The 13,280-nt window shown below is 62.0% G+C and overlaps 1 protein-coding gene and 1 long non-coding RNA gene across 3 annotated transcripts in view; one reads left to right on the plus strand and one right to left on the minus strand.

Annotated features, from left to right (window-relative positions):
• Positions 1-3,430: 3,430 nt before the first annotated feature.
• On the minus strand, positions 3,431-3,810 carry LOC144375911 (uncharacterized). Its single transcript, XR_013435761.1, has 2 exons — positions 3,693-3,810; positions 3,431-3,577 (listed from the first exon to the last, which is right to left on the minus strand). It is a non-coding gene; the product is annotated as an uncharacterized LOC144375911 (long non-coding RNA).
• An 8,528-nt stretch (positions 3,811-12,338) lies between these two features.
• Positions 12,339-13,280, plus strand: part of Col6a2 (collagen type VI alpha 2 chain) — a 30,443-nt gene continuing 29,501 nt past the window's right edge. For both annotated transcript variants that reach the window (XM_005340180.4, XM_005340181.5), the window contains exon 1: positions 12,339-12,482. The gene's annotated coding sequence lies outside the window, so the exon portion shown is untranslated. The remainder of the gene's footprint in view (positions 12,483-13,280) is intronic.

Genomic DNA, 13,280 nt, shown 5'->3' on the forward strand with positions numbered 1-13,280 from the left:
GGCACTGCTCCCACACCTCAGCCCCGCCTGCAGGTGGGGGTCAGGGCCAGTCAACGGCCTCTTCAAGCTCACGGGAGTGGACCAGCACTGAGGCTAAAGGGCTGGGCTTTCTGACTGGCTGTGGCCCCCCATCTCCGCAGCAGAGGACCCCCCGGCAATAGAACTCCACCAGAGGGTGCTCCTGTGGTTGGGCCAGGCCCACCTAATGACCTCCTCCCTCAGGGTCAACTGATCAGCAACTGCAATCACATCTGCAAAGGGCAGAGGGCGGGAGGGCCTGCTGCAGGTTGGCAGGCTGTGTGGGCACTGCGACTGCTATTGCTATGGAGAAATTGCAATAAACCCTTGAGAGGGTCTTTATCCACCAGCCAGCTGGCCTAGAGGCAGGCTGCCAGGCTGCACCCTTGGACCCCTCCCGGGTTTGAGTACATCGTTTATACCATACGTAAAGCTTGTCAGTCCATTAATCCCAAGTGGCTGTTGCTATGACTCAAGACCCTAAACAAACATCATCAGGTCTAAAATCATCAGCAGAAGGGAAGTGGCCAAAGGGACCCTAAAGGGTGGTTACCAACGTCTAGACGATCCTCTGACAGGGTACATTGTCCAAGAAAAACGGGACCAAAGAGAGAGCACTGTTGCATGGTGTAAGAATTGCCATTTTGTGTCTCCATGGGCACAGAGGCGGGTCTTCTTTGGGAGAAGCATGGCTCGGTGACGTGGAGTCTCGGGGCAAAGTGGAGTCGGCTTGGTGGCTGCCCGTAGGCCTGGCCCACAGCACCCAGAGGCCTCCGGGAGGGTGCTTTCTCGACAGTGGGTGGAGCTGGGCCACCAGGCGTCTGCCAAGCCTCTTCATCTCTCCACCTACGGGGACCTTGGCTGAGGCCGGAAGAGGCCTTGCTGGGCAGAAAATGTGGGCGTTTGCCGTTGCCACGGTTACTCACGAACAGCCTGGATTCTTCCCTGGTGTGTCTGCCTTGACACATCCACCTGGACCCAGCGCCTCAGGACAGTCTCTCTGAGTGACGGATGTGTTTGGTGGCCTGGCTGCCACTGTCCCTGCCCCCAGTGACACACACACAGAGGACAGATTGCAAAGTCTCCCCCACCCCACAGAAGACCCTGCCCCGGGCCAGGGAGTGCAAAGGGGGGGTCTGCAGGCAGCGCTCCGTGGGGCCTCTGCTGGGGGTCTGGGGAGCGACAGGCACTCACCCCTGTGGGCAGGGGCTCCCGTGCCCCCCAGCTGCCCTCGGCCAACGGCAGCTGCTCAGAGCCCCAGATGACAAGGGAGGCCCGGCCGGCCACCAGCACAGCTAGACCCTGCCCCCAGACTCTGACACCCAGTAAGAAGAAATTGCCACCGCAGGAGGTCCACAGGCAGCCAGGAGGAGGACCCCAGGCCGAGGACCCCAGGCCGATCCTCCAGTGGAAAGCAGGATCCAAGGCCCGCGGACTAAACGTGAGCAGCATCGCCAGGGCTGACCAACAGACTGATGTGGCCACTCAGGGGTCCTCTGCACACACGGGCCCCCACCGCAGCTGTGAGCGTGCAGGACGAGCTCTGTGACATGCACACCCACCCCACAGGGGACAGCGAGGCCTGGGGGCAGCATGTGACTGGCCTGGCTCCCTGCCCCAGCTCCCCCACTGATGCCAAGCATCGCAGAGGTCAGAGGGCACAGGCACTGGGAATGGACTCTGGGACCTCTAAGCAGAGGACAGAGAGCCCCCTGACCCTGCAAGTGCCAGAGCTCATGTTCCAGGGAAAAGCCACCTCTGTCATGCATGGCCTTGGCCCTGAAGGCTGCCTTGAACCTCCAACAGGCAGTACAAGGGCCCAGGTGCAGCCCCAGGCAGGCTGGGGGGAGGGAGGGGGAGGGGAGAGGAGGGGAAGGGTAAGGAGTGGGGAGGGGGAGGGGTGGGAGGGGGAGGGGAGGGGAGGGGTAAGGGGAGGGGAGGGGGAGGGGGAGGGGAGGGGAGGGGTGGGGAGGGGAGGGGAGGGGGAGGGGTGGGGAAGGGGAAGGGGTGGGGAGAGGGGGGGGAGGGGAAGGGGTGGGGAGGGGGAGGGGAGGGGGAGGGGTGGGGAAGGGGGAGGGGTGGGGAGGGGGAGGGGAGGGGTAGGGTGGGGAAGGGGAAGGGAGGGGGAGGGGGAAGGGGTGGGGTGGGGTGGGGTAGGGGAGGGGGAGGGGTGGGGTAGGGGAGGGGTGGGGGGGGAGGGGAAGGGGTGGGGGAGGGGGAGGGGTGGGGAGGCGTAGGGGGGAGGGGGAGGGCTGGCGGCAGCCCTTGGTGCCTGTGCTGTGTCCTGTCCCTTCACTGATGCTGAGGAGGGAAGGGGTCACACGGTGCTGGCTTTACCCCTGTGTGTCCACACTGGCCTGTGCTCCTGACAAGGGGACAGAAAGGCAGGGGTCTGCAGCAGCCCTGGGAGTCCCTGACCTGAGGAAGAGCTGAGGGGGCTCTGGGGCATTCGGATAACTCCCCCCAGAAACCCCACGCCACGTGCCGGAGCCCGGAACCAGACTCTTGCACCCCAGCCGCCCACGGTGTGGCTCAGCCTGCAGACCCAGGTCTGGTAAAGAGCCTGGTCCTCACACCAGAGGGTCCTGTTCAGGCTGGACGTCCAACAATGTGGCATTTTCTTCCTGCCAAGGAGCAGCGCCCTCAAGGGAGGCAGCCCTTCCCCGTGGTGCCGAGTCTCAGGGCCTGTGCCCGGAGAGGGAGGGGCGGAGGCCACGGACGCACAGCTGTCGGAGACCCAAGGCCTGTGGCACCTGCTTCTTCAGGGGTGTTGCAGAAGTGGAGGGGGCATCCTGAGGCCTGGCCCGTGGGGAGGAGCGGGCCATTCCTGCGCCTTGGAGGTGAAATGGGAGCCTCCCGCTGGTTCCCGCGCCCCTTCCCGGCACTGTTGCTGATTTCCAGGGAAGGCTCCATTTGGGTTGCCGAGTTACCCGCACCATGGGCGGCTTCCCCACGGCTCCTGCAGAACCAGTCAGGGTGTTTCTCCCCTCTCCACACGGGACACTGTGGTAGGCTGCTGGGGTCCAGTTGCACGAGCTTGCACATAGTGGCAGGCCTGTGTGCCCAGTGGTGCTGGCGTGCACCCAGGGAGTCTGGGAACCCCCCACCCTGCACCCTGTGAAGTTCCTCACATCGGGCGGCCAGCCCACTCAGACGCTGTGAAAAGCCCCTCCACAGAGCAGAAGCTAAGGCACCACTAGAGTCCTGTCCACGTGTCCAGTCACTGGGTGCCCTTGGCCGACTGTCCTCAACCCTGTCTCCCTGGACTGGTCCCCGTGGGCAGACTGGCCTGGACTGAATAATGGCCTCCAGACCTGACCATCACCCAAGATAGACAGAATGCCCGGCCAACACTGAGATTTTTTAAAAAGGCAAACAATAGAAAAAAATCCATAAAATGAAAAGCCAGGTCTGAAGATACTGATAAATTTGGTAAAACTGTAGCTATGCTGCCTAAAAGAAAGAAGGCACAAACTGTCGACACCAGAAATGAAGGAAAAGGAGGGACATCACCGCAGATCTGACAGCCATGGAGACAGCAAAGATCCCGCCAACGAACCTGTCAATGGATAGAGAACACACACGGAAGGAACAGACTCCTTGGAGTGCACAACCGTCCAAACTGACTCAAGAGGAGACAGTCCCCTGTGTATGAAGAAGGTTGCATCAATTACCTGGCAGGTGTTCACAGGGGAATTCCAGCAGACGTTTAAGAAAGAGGTGACTCTGATCCTGCATAGACCCTTCAGATGGAGGAGAGAACATTTCAAAACTTGAGTCCATTGGATGAGTCTGTAAACAAACCCAGGCAAAAATATTAAAAGAAAAGAGAAGCACAAGCCAATGTCCCTCATGAACATAGACTGAAAATCAGGAAATAAAACATTAGCAAATTCGACCTACCAAAATAAAAAAGGGACCCATTCCACCATCAAGTGTGGAATGCAATTCACAGGTTTGAGATTTTCACTGTATCAGTAGAATAAAGAAAAAACCAGAAAAGTCAGCTGGCCGAATGCAACATCTGCTCATGAAAGTCAGAAAACTGGGAACTGAAGGTGATAACTTTCTGAACATGATAAAGAGCATCCTCATGAGAAACCACCCAAACACGCTCAGCTATCCCCACGCCTGACGTGAAAACTACCGCAGGAACATCGTTCCCCGGCGTGTTAGAGGTGCAACTAGCACATAATGTGAGAAAAGAAGCAAAAGTCACGATATTGAAAAGAGGAGGTGATGCTGTCTCTACTCACAGATTAAATGATCGTATACTTAGAAAACTCTTCAGCATCTATTTTTCAAAACTGCGATCCTGGTAAGTGAATCTCGCAAGTCATGGGATCAACATCCAGGTACCAGTCTTGAGGCAGTCCTTGTGAAACAGTAGAGTGTGTCTCCATGATCCCTTCCTTTTAAAAAATACTTTCTTAGTTGTAGATGGACACAACACCTTTATTCTATTTGTTTTTACTTTTTTACGTGGTGCGGGGGACGGAACCCATGCACCCTAGGCAGGTGCTCTACTCTGAGCCACAACCCGGGGCCCAATCCCCTCCTTGTTAAAAAGCAATGAAATTAAGGGCAAAGGTATCAGAATTATGGGCAAAGTTGTCTCCTTTCTCAGAGCTCTGGAAATTAACCAGAATATTACCACAATCTAAAGTGCATTTATTCAAGAAAAAAAATGCGGTTCCCTGGTAGTGAGAAGCTTCTAACATCTGCTGCATCGTGAACGCATCTTGAAAGCATGGTACAGGTTAGAGAAGCCTGACCCGCGGGGCCTTCTGCTGCACGAGGCCATTTATATGAAATATTCAAAAGCAAATCCACAGAGACTGAAGGCAGGGGAGTGCCTGCCTAGAAGTGTGGAACAGGCATTCGGGCTCTATTGGGAGTAAAGAAAATCTTCTGGAACTAATTTGTGGTGACAGATACACCACTTGATAAGTTTATCAAAAACTATTGGTGTGCACGTGTAAACAGGGTGAATTTTATGCTATGCAAAATCTACCTCCATAGACGTGCTTAACTGCAAAGCTGGGTGTCCTCTTTCCCCCTCTCAGTACCAGGGAGGTAGCATCTAGAATTCAGGCCCTTAGGGAACACCACAGGCTTTCCGTGGAGTCCCTTAGAAAGTCATGTTGTAGGAGAGCAAAAACTGCCAGGCATAAATCGGGATTTGAATCACATCTGTCCTGGCTGAAAAAGTTATCTGTCCCTAAATAACTGATTACCAAATAATACGAAATCCTACAAACAGGAAGATGACATTAGACAGAGCTTCTGTGAACCTTCACACACCATGTCAAGCACTTAACAAAAAATGTCCAGGCACATGGAGAGCTAGGTCACATGACAACATGGCGGTGAGGGCGGAACTGGCGGTGGTGAGGACTCTGGCCCACTTCAGTCATCGGAGAAGGACTACACGTGTGAGATGGCGTCTGTGTGTCTGGCTGTGTTCCAGGTCTTTGAAAGCGGGCAACGGAGCCACACATCCCTCTGAGAATCTGATTGGACCAGGGGGCCCTGTTCCTGAGAAGAGGCACACACAAAGTCCTGCCCAGGATTTGGGGCATGGCGGCTGCCCTCCGGCAGGCCCTGCACGGGACCTGGGTTGAGCTTCCTGGCATTTCAGTGACCCCGACAGGCAGGCATGCTGGAGAGCCTGCCGGTGTGGCTGCTGCGCTGGCACAGGACGCAGGATGTCCGAGTGACCCCTGGATTCCGTGCCGCACGGCTGGCGAGGGGGAAGCTTGTCGAAGCATAAATATTTTGAAACATTTATCATCTGATGGCACGCAGTTTAGACGTCCTCAGAGGTGGCGGAGGGGACACGGGGACCGGGAGTTAAAGACCATCTCCTCCTCCCCACTGCGGTCCCCCTCTGTGACTCTCAAGCTCTTCTCTGACCCCCTGTGACACAGCGTCCATCAGTCACACATGCCCATGGATCTGGGTGGGGGGCTGGCTGGGGGGCTGCTGTCAGCAGAGGTGCCCACCATGTCCAGGGCTGGACGTTTAGGAGATGAAGATGCCCAGGATCACGGGGCCAGGTTTTGACCTGTGTGGATGAACATTCAGGGCCCTGGGCCACCAAGGCCATTGTCCACCAGCATTTGTCCCCAACCTTCCTGTCCCCTGGTGTCCTCACCCCATCTGGGCCCAGAGCGCCAGGCCTCTGTCCTGGAATCCGCAGGAAACGCGGACCACTGCCAGGCAGAGTTCTCACAGGGCTCTGTGTCGTTCACCACTGAAGACAGACGTGCACCTGTTCAGCAGCCCAGGGACCTAGGGAGGCCGTGGGGAACAGAGGGTCTCCACTCACCCCAGCCCTGAGCACCCTGCGACCCAGGACCCCCGAGGGTGACCGCTCCCGTGGCAGCTTTCGCCACGTTCTCAGTTTCCTGAGTTGCCCCTGGAGCTGAGGGTGGCCAGTGTGGGGACAAGTCACTTGTCCTCAGCTCTGCAGTGGAGAGGCCTCTTGTGAACCAGACCTGGCGTCCCCAAGGTCATGTGGCCAAGAGAACGCCATGCCCACACCCCCTCCACCTGAGGACACAAGGCAGAAGGGGAGGCGGTCACTCACCCGTCCTGCAGGGCCAGCGTGCCCAGGTGCCCAGACACGGGCAGCTCCCTCGTGGCCAAGCGTCTCCTTTCAGTGCCCACCTGTCTTCCCGGGCCTCCCCACAGACAGAGACCAAGCAGCAGCAGAGACAGGTCCTGCGACCCCACTTCAGTGCCCTTGCTGGACACGGAACAGCGGCCAGAGACAGCTCGGACACCCTGAGCATGCGGGGTGACGTCGCCGGGTTCTGGGGTGATGCCCAAGGGTAGGGGGCCCACCGTGTGGACGAGCTATCAGGGTCGGCGGGACTTGGGGCCTGAGCCCCCTTGTGGAGGCAGATGGCCGAGCTCCGGGAAGGTGGACAACTACCCAGCACAGCGTTCCAGGCCACCTGGAGCACGTGGCCCTCAGAGCCCGCCCAGGGGCAGGCCTGAGGGAGGGGATCTCAGTACACTCAGGGCTCTTGTGAGTTGGAGGCGCCTGGCGCCATGCTGGGGTGTGAGGTCAGCTGCACATCTCAGCCCCTTGTGCCGTCCCCAGGAGACAGGCAGGACCAGAGAGCAGGCCTCAGGCCTCACCAGCCCCCAGGGATCGACCCTGGCCTGGGCCTCAGGCTGTAGGGTCGGGCTCTGGGTCTCCTGGGCTCAGCCCCCGGCAGGCCTCGCACTCGGGCAGTGCAGGGGGCGTGCCAGCCGGCTCTGCACCTCGGTTCTCCGTGCCCACCATGCCAGGGACGGCCATCTCGGGGCCACAAGCTGCACTCTGGTGCGTAGGACTCTGGGCTCTCCTCGGGGGGGGGCTGCTGGCCATGGGTGCCACTGTCACTGCCACCGGAGAGACCAGAAAACTGCGCAGCTGCCGTCCATAGCCACGGCAGGGCTCGCCTCTGGGTCTCCACGGCGGGTACCACCTGCAGGGCACCACCTTCCCCAGACCCTGCGGACCTGCCTTCTCCCACTCTGAGCCTCCGCCCCTCCAGGAGTGGGGTCCCAGGCGCTGTGACCAGGCTGCCCGCACCGTGCCCAGGCCCCCATGAGGCTCCTCCTGACCCCAGCCCCCAGAGCCAGTGCTCCCGGGTGTCGCCGGAACCCACCTCAGCCTGCCCGCCCTGTGTTTCCTCTCCCTGTGGGCAGAGGGCGTGGGCAGGGAGCCCGGACCCTCAGCACCTCCCAGCCTCCAGCCATTCCCCTCCTCTGCCACTCCCTCAGTCGGGTTAGCACCCTTCCTGTGGAGGCCCAGGTGACCTTCAGCACCAGGCTGAGAACTGGTGTCCCTCCCGGGGAATGCAGACTGTCCCACTCCTAACTGGATGGCCCAGGAGGCCAGGGCCAGCCGACACTTGATGAGTCCACTGCGATAGTGCCGCCGTGCCCTGCCCCCAAAACCACGCCTGGAGCCGGCCAAGAGCTGTCTCCTCTGCAAGGGCCAGGCCAGAGAATTCAGGCGGCCTGGTGGACCTCAGGGCTGTGGCCACCCCAGTGTGGTGGGTGATTTCTCCCATGGCCGGGAACAGTTCAGGTGTCCCGAGGATTCACGCACAGGAAGGTTGGCCCCAGGGGTCAGTGCCCTGGGGCAGTGGTGCAGCCTTTCAGCAGGGGACCAGGTGGAGGCCTGGAGTTATACGGGCCCCTGGGGCCTGGACCTCCTGTTTGCCCTCTCTCTCTCCACACCGCACTGCCCAGCGTGCTGAGGACCCTGGCCCTTGGCTACCTTACCCTCCACCAGAGGCTGAGGCGGCCGGGCCACCCAAGCTTGGACTGTTGGCCTCCCAAGCTGGAGCTAAACGAATCTCTTCCTAGAGGAGCGCCTCAAGTGTTTCGACTGATGCATTTAGTATCCTGGGCACCAAGTGGGCAGTGTCAAGCGTCCTCTGGGCCTCCCTACCACCTCTGTTACCCAGCAGGCCTGGCACCCAACCACCAAGTAAGTGAATTGCCATTATGTACTGAACAGCCAGGAAATGACCACGGAGTGGTCTGCTGGCCCAGGGGCACTGGCACTTCATTCCGGACTCTTCTTCTTACCTAACCTGTAAACGCTTCTCTATCAGGGAGCCAGGGTGACACCTGGCCTCCCCGGGAGTCAGAGCTGACTCAGGCCCTCTGCCCACTGTCCTCAGCACCTCTTGATGTTCCCTCTGCCTAGTGTCCTGCCACCAGGGCCGACAGCCGCAGTAACTCTCTGTCCACTCTCTTCTGTTCCTGGACAGCCAGTGCCATCTCATCCCAGGCGCTCCCCAGCTCTGCAGGGGTTGCTGTCTCTCACAGCCTCCTTGGCCTGTGGCCTCCTTCCTCCCTGCTCAGGCCCAGCGGCCCCGCCCTGGGCACCGTGGCAGCCAGGAGACAGGCAGCCTCTGCTGGGACACCTGTGGCGCTGTGGGCTGGCCCTGCCACACGCCGCACAGAGCAAGTGCTGGCTGACGAGGGCAGCGTGGGGTCCACAGAGCCACAGGCTCAGGCCTCCATGGACGCACAGTGCACGTGTCGGGGTCCTGGCCTCCAGTGGACAGCCTGGAGACTCAGGCCCCCTGGGTGTCTCCCCGAGGAGGTGGGATTTCCTGTCGGCTGCCAAAGAGGCCCCTGGCTGCTGGCTGAGTGCCTCACTCCCTGCTGCCGCTCTGGAGTCCACGTCTCACCCCCGGCGCCCTCAAATGCCTGGTGGCCACACCCGCCAGGCATTCCCAAGCCTCTCCTGTGACGTCTTCAACGTGGGCCCTCCACCTTGTGCCAACGACCACCAGGAGCCCAGCAGGTCGGGGCCACCTTGCCACTAGTTCCCCAAGGCCCTCCTATGGGGCGTCTGTGCTATGGGGCGTCTTCCACGACGAGAGATGTACCTGGGCAGCCCGTGGGAGCCAGGCTCAGGACGCCGGCATGTAGTGAGACCCCTGTGACGGAGAGAAGGAAGGAGGGGCTGGTGGAGGCCATCCTGGTGGGGCTGGTGGGGATGAGTCTGTGTCCACCCTGGGGCAGCGCGGGTGGGAGGCAGGCAGAGTGCAGGTGGGTACAGGCAGGAGCCTGGGGGAGCAGCAGGCCTGGGCCCTTTACTCAGGAAGCGGGATGCTACTCTGCATCCACCCTGGGTCCCCCTTTCCCCCTGAGGCTGCCCAGCGGTGGACACATGTGGACACAGACAGGCACGTGCTTGCATACATACTCACTCCAATGCACATGCAACACACTATGCACACCAGATGAGAGACACACCACACTCTCTAGGCACACACTCACAAGACACTGTACACTCACACCCATCTCCTTGAACAGCTCCGGGCTCCAGGCTCCACCACCCACTCTAAAGGCCCCTGGACAAGGACAGCAGTGGCTCACCCTGCCTGAGGGGAGACCTGGGTGGCCCCGATGGACTGGACAGGGACGCACCCTGCAGACTCCTGGATAGCGGGCACAGGCACACACAGCTGGGCTCCCCGGGAGCACCCCTTGTACACTAGGGCTCCCCCAGCACTGCCCAGTGTACTGAGGACCCTGGCCCTCGGCCACCTGGCCATCGAGCCAGATGAGACACCAGCCAAAGAGGCCGAGTGAAGCAGGCGGGGGGCACCTGACCAGGAGCTGGAGCCTTGCCCAGAGGAGGCACAACCGAGAGGTCTGCAGAGCCGCTCCTGGAAAGCTGGGGTCTCAGCACCAAGCTCCTGGTCCCTCAAGGACTGCCCTGAGGTCAGCCCACCCTCCTGACTGCACTCCCTCCAGGGGGAGCCCTGGCCCTGGAGACCTGGCTCCTGAGGGGAAAGCCCGGATCTGGCCAGAGTCCGCTGACCTCAGTTTCCCCAGGCACCCTGCCCAACCTCTGGGCTGGGTGGGGACACATCACCCCCGGCTGCATTCTGGCAGGAAAGGGGTGACGTGGCCAATGCCTTTGGGCCTTGCCCACCTAGGACACCAAATTAGACTGTCCTGCCCCATCTCCTCCTCCTGCCCCATCTCCTCCTCCTGCCCCATCTCCTCCTCCTGCCGCATCTCCTCCTCCTGCCTCATCTTCTCCTCCTGCCCCATCTCCTCCTCCTGCCCATCTCCTGCCCCATCTCCTCCTCCTGCCCCATCTCCTCCTCCTGCCGCATCTCCTCCTCCTGCCGCATCTCCTCCTCCTGCCTCATCTTCTCCTCCTGCCCCATCTCCTCCTCCTGCCCATCTCCTGCTCCATCTCCTTCAATCCCTCCTCCTGCCCCATCTCCTCCTCCTGCCCCATCTCCTCCTCCTGCCCCACCTCCTCCTCCTGCCCCATCTCCTCCTCCTGCCCCATCTCCTCCTCCTGCCCCATCTCCTCCTCCTGCCCCATCTCCTCCTCCTGCCCCATCTTCTCCTCCTGCCCCATCTCCTCCTCCTGCCTCATCTTCTCCTCCTGCCCCACCTCCTCCTCCTGCCCCATCTCCTCCTCCTGCCCCATCTCCTCCTCCTGCCCCATCTCCTCCTCCTGCCCCATCTCCCCCTCCTGCCTCATCTTCTCCTCCTGCCCCATCTCCTCCTCCTGCCCCATCTCCCCCTCCTGCCCACCTCCTCCTCCTGCCCCATCTCCTCCCCCTGCCCCATCTCCTCCTGCCCCCTCTCCTCCTGCCCCATCTCCTCCTGCCCCCTCTCCTCCTGCCCCATTTCCTCCTACCCCCTCTCCCCCTGCCCCATCTCCTCCTGCCCCATCTCCTCCCCCTCCCCTATCTCCTCCTGCCCCCTCTCCCCCTGCCCCATCTCCTCCTCCCCCATCTCCTTCACTCTCTCCTCCTGCCCCATCTCCTCCTCCTGCCCCATCTCCTCCTCCTGCCCCATCTCCTCCTGCCCCATCTCCTCCTCCCCCTGCCCCTCCTCCTCCTGCCCCATCTCCTCCTCCTGCCCCACCTCCTCCTCCTGCCCCACCTCCTCCTGCCCCATCTCCTCCTCCTGCCCCATCTCCTCCTCCTGCCCCATCTCCTCCTCCTGCCCCATCTCCTCCTCCTGCCCCATCTCCTCCTGCCCATCTCCTCCTCCTGCCCCATCTCCTCCTGCCCCATCTCCTCCCCCTGCCCCACCTCCTCCTCCTGCCCCATCTCCTCCTCCCTGCCCCACCTCCTCCTCCTGCCCCACCTCCTCCTGCCCCATCTCCTCCTCCTGCCCCATCTCCTCCTCCTGCCCCACCTCCTCCTCCCTGCCCCATCTCCTCCTCCTGCCCCATCTCCCCTCCTGCCCCATCTCCTCCTCCTGCCCCATCTCCTCCTCCTGCCCCATCTCCTCCTCCTGCCCCATCTCCTCCTGCTCCCTCTCCTCCTCCTGCCCTCTCTCCTCCTGCCCCATCTCCTCCTCCTGCCCCATCTCCTCCTCCTGCCCCATCTCCTCCTGCTCCCTCTCCTCCTCCTGCCCCATCTCCTCCCCCTGCCCCATCTCCTCCTGCTCCCTCTCCTCCTCCCTCATCTCCTTCTCTCCCTCCTCCTGCCCCATCTCCTCCTGCCCCCTCTCCCCCTGCCCCATCTCCTCCTGCTCCCTCTCCTCCTCCCTCATCTCCTTCTCTCCCTCCTCCTGCCCCATCTCCTCCTGCCCCCTCTCCCCCTGCCCCATCTCCTCCTGCCCCCTCTCCCCCTGCCCCATCTCCTCCTGCTCCCTCTCCTCTTCCCTCATCTCCCTCTCTCCCTCCTCCTGCCCCATCTCCTTCTCCATCTCCCAGCTCCAGTCCCTGCTCTCCTCTGGCCCCTGGCAGGGAACCCCTCCCGTTCATCCACAGGGCCGCAGCGCCTCCAGGTGGCCGCCTGTCCAGTGCACCCAGGCGGGCTGGCAGGGACAAAGTGGGCGGCCCTGCAGCCCCTCCCACGGCCCCTCCTTCTGTCCCCTCCCTTTCTCCTGCCCACTCGACGGCCGCATCTGGGGCGGTCAGGACCCAGAGCTTCCACGGCCGGCCGTGTCCAGGCAGCCAGGTAAGTGCCGCCACTACCGGGCCGCGCCGTCGGTGCATCCAGCATGGGCCTGGGTGAGCTGTCCCAGAGGCGCAGCAGGCAGGGCTCCAGCCTCCTGGGCGCCTGCCCTGGGCCCCCCTTGGCCCGCCCTGGCTGGTGTCCCTGCAGCACCGGGGGCAGCAGGCTGCGGAGGGGACGCCGCTCTCAGAGGACCCAGGACCGCCCGAGTCCCTCCCTGGGAGGGCTGAGGAGCCCAAACCGCTTCATGGAAAGACCCCCCTCACGTGGACCTGCCTGGGCACGGGTCCGGGGCGCTGGCCGCTCTTCTGGGCACTGGGAAGAGGCTCTCCTGCTGGAAGCAGCCTGTGGTCCTGGGAGCTCCTGGGGCAGCGGGGGAGGGGTCCTGCGGGTTGAGAGGGCCTGCAGCTGGCCCTGCCCGCAGTGGGCTCAGGCCCTAGCAGGGCCCCTGTGAGCCGGGCTGCCCCGTGGATAGTGCTGCCACCACCTAGAACCGGGGGAGCCCACCCCCAGCACCCGCAGGCCAGCAGGACTGCCCCAGAGACGGCCCAGCCGGGCTCACGTGGGAACCCCAGGGAGTGTCTTGGCAGGACCAGGACCCACACAGGCCTGAGACCCACGGGTTTCCCTGGTCCCCAGTCTGGCGTGGAGCCCCTCACACTTGCCAAAAAAAGGAAAGGTTCCGGGTTTCTGCCCTGCCTTCTCTCACCAAGGCCAGAGGCCAAGCAGGCCCCGGGCCCTGGGAGAGAGGATGCAGGCGGCGGGGGTGGGGGTGGGGGGGGTGGGGGGGGTTGTGCCTGC

Source organism: Ictidomys tridecemlineatus, chromosome 3 (assembly GCF_052094955.1).
Source record: "Ictidomys tridecemlineatus isolate mIctTri1 chromosome 3, mIctTri1.hap1, whole genome shotgun sequence".
NCBI classification, from domain to species: domain Eukaryota; kingdom Metazoa; phylum Chordata; class Mammalia; order Rodentia; family Sciuridae; genus Ictidomys; species Ictidomys tridecemlineatus.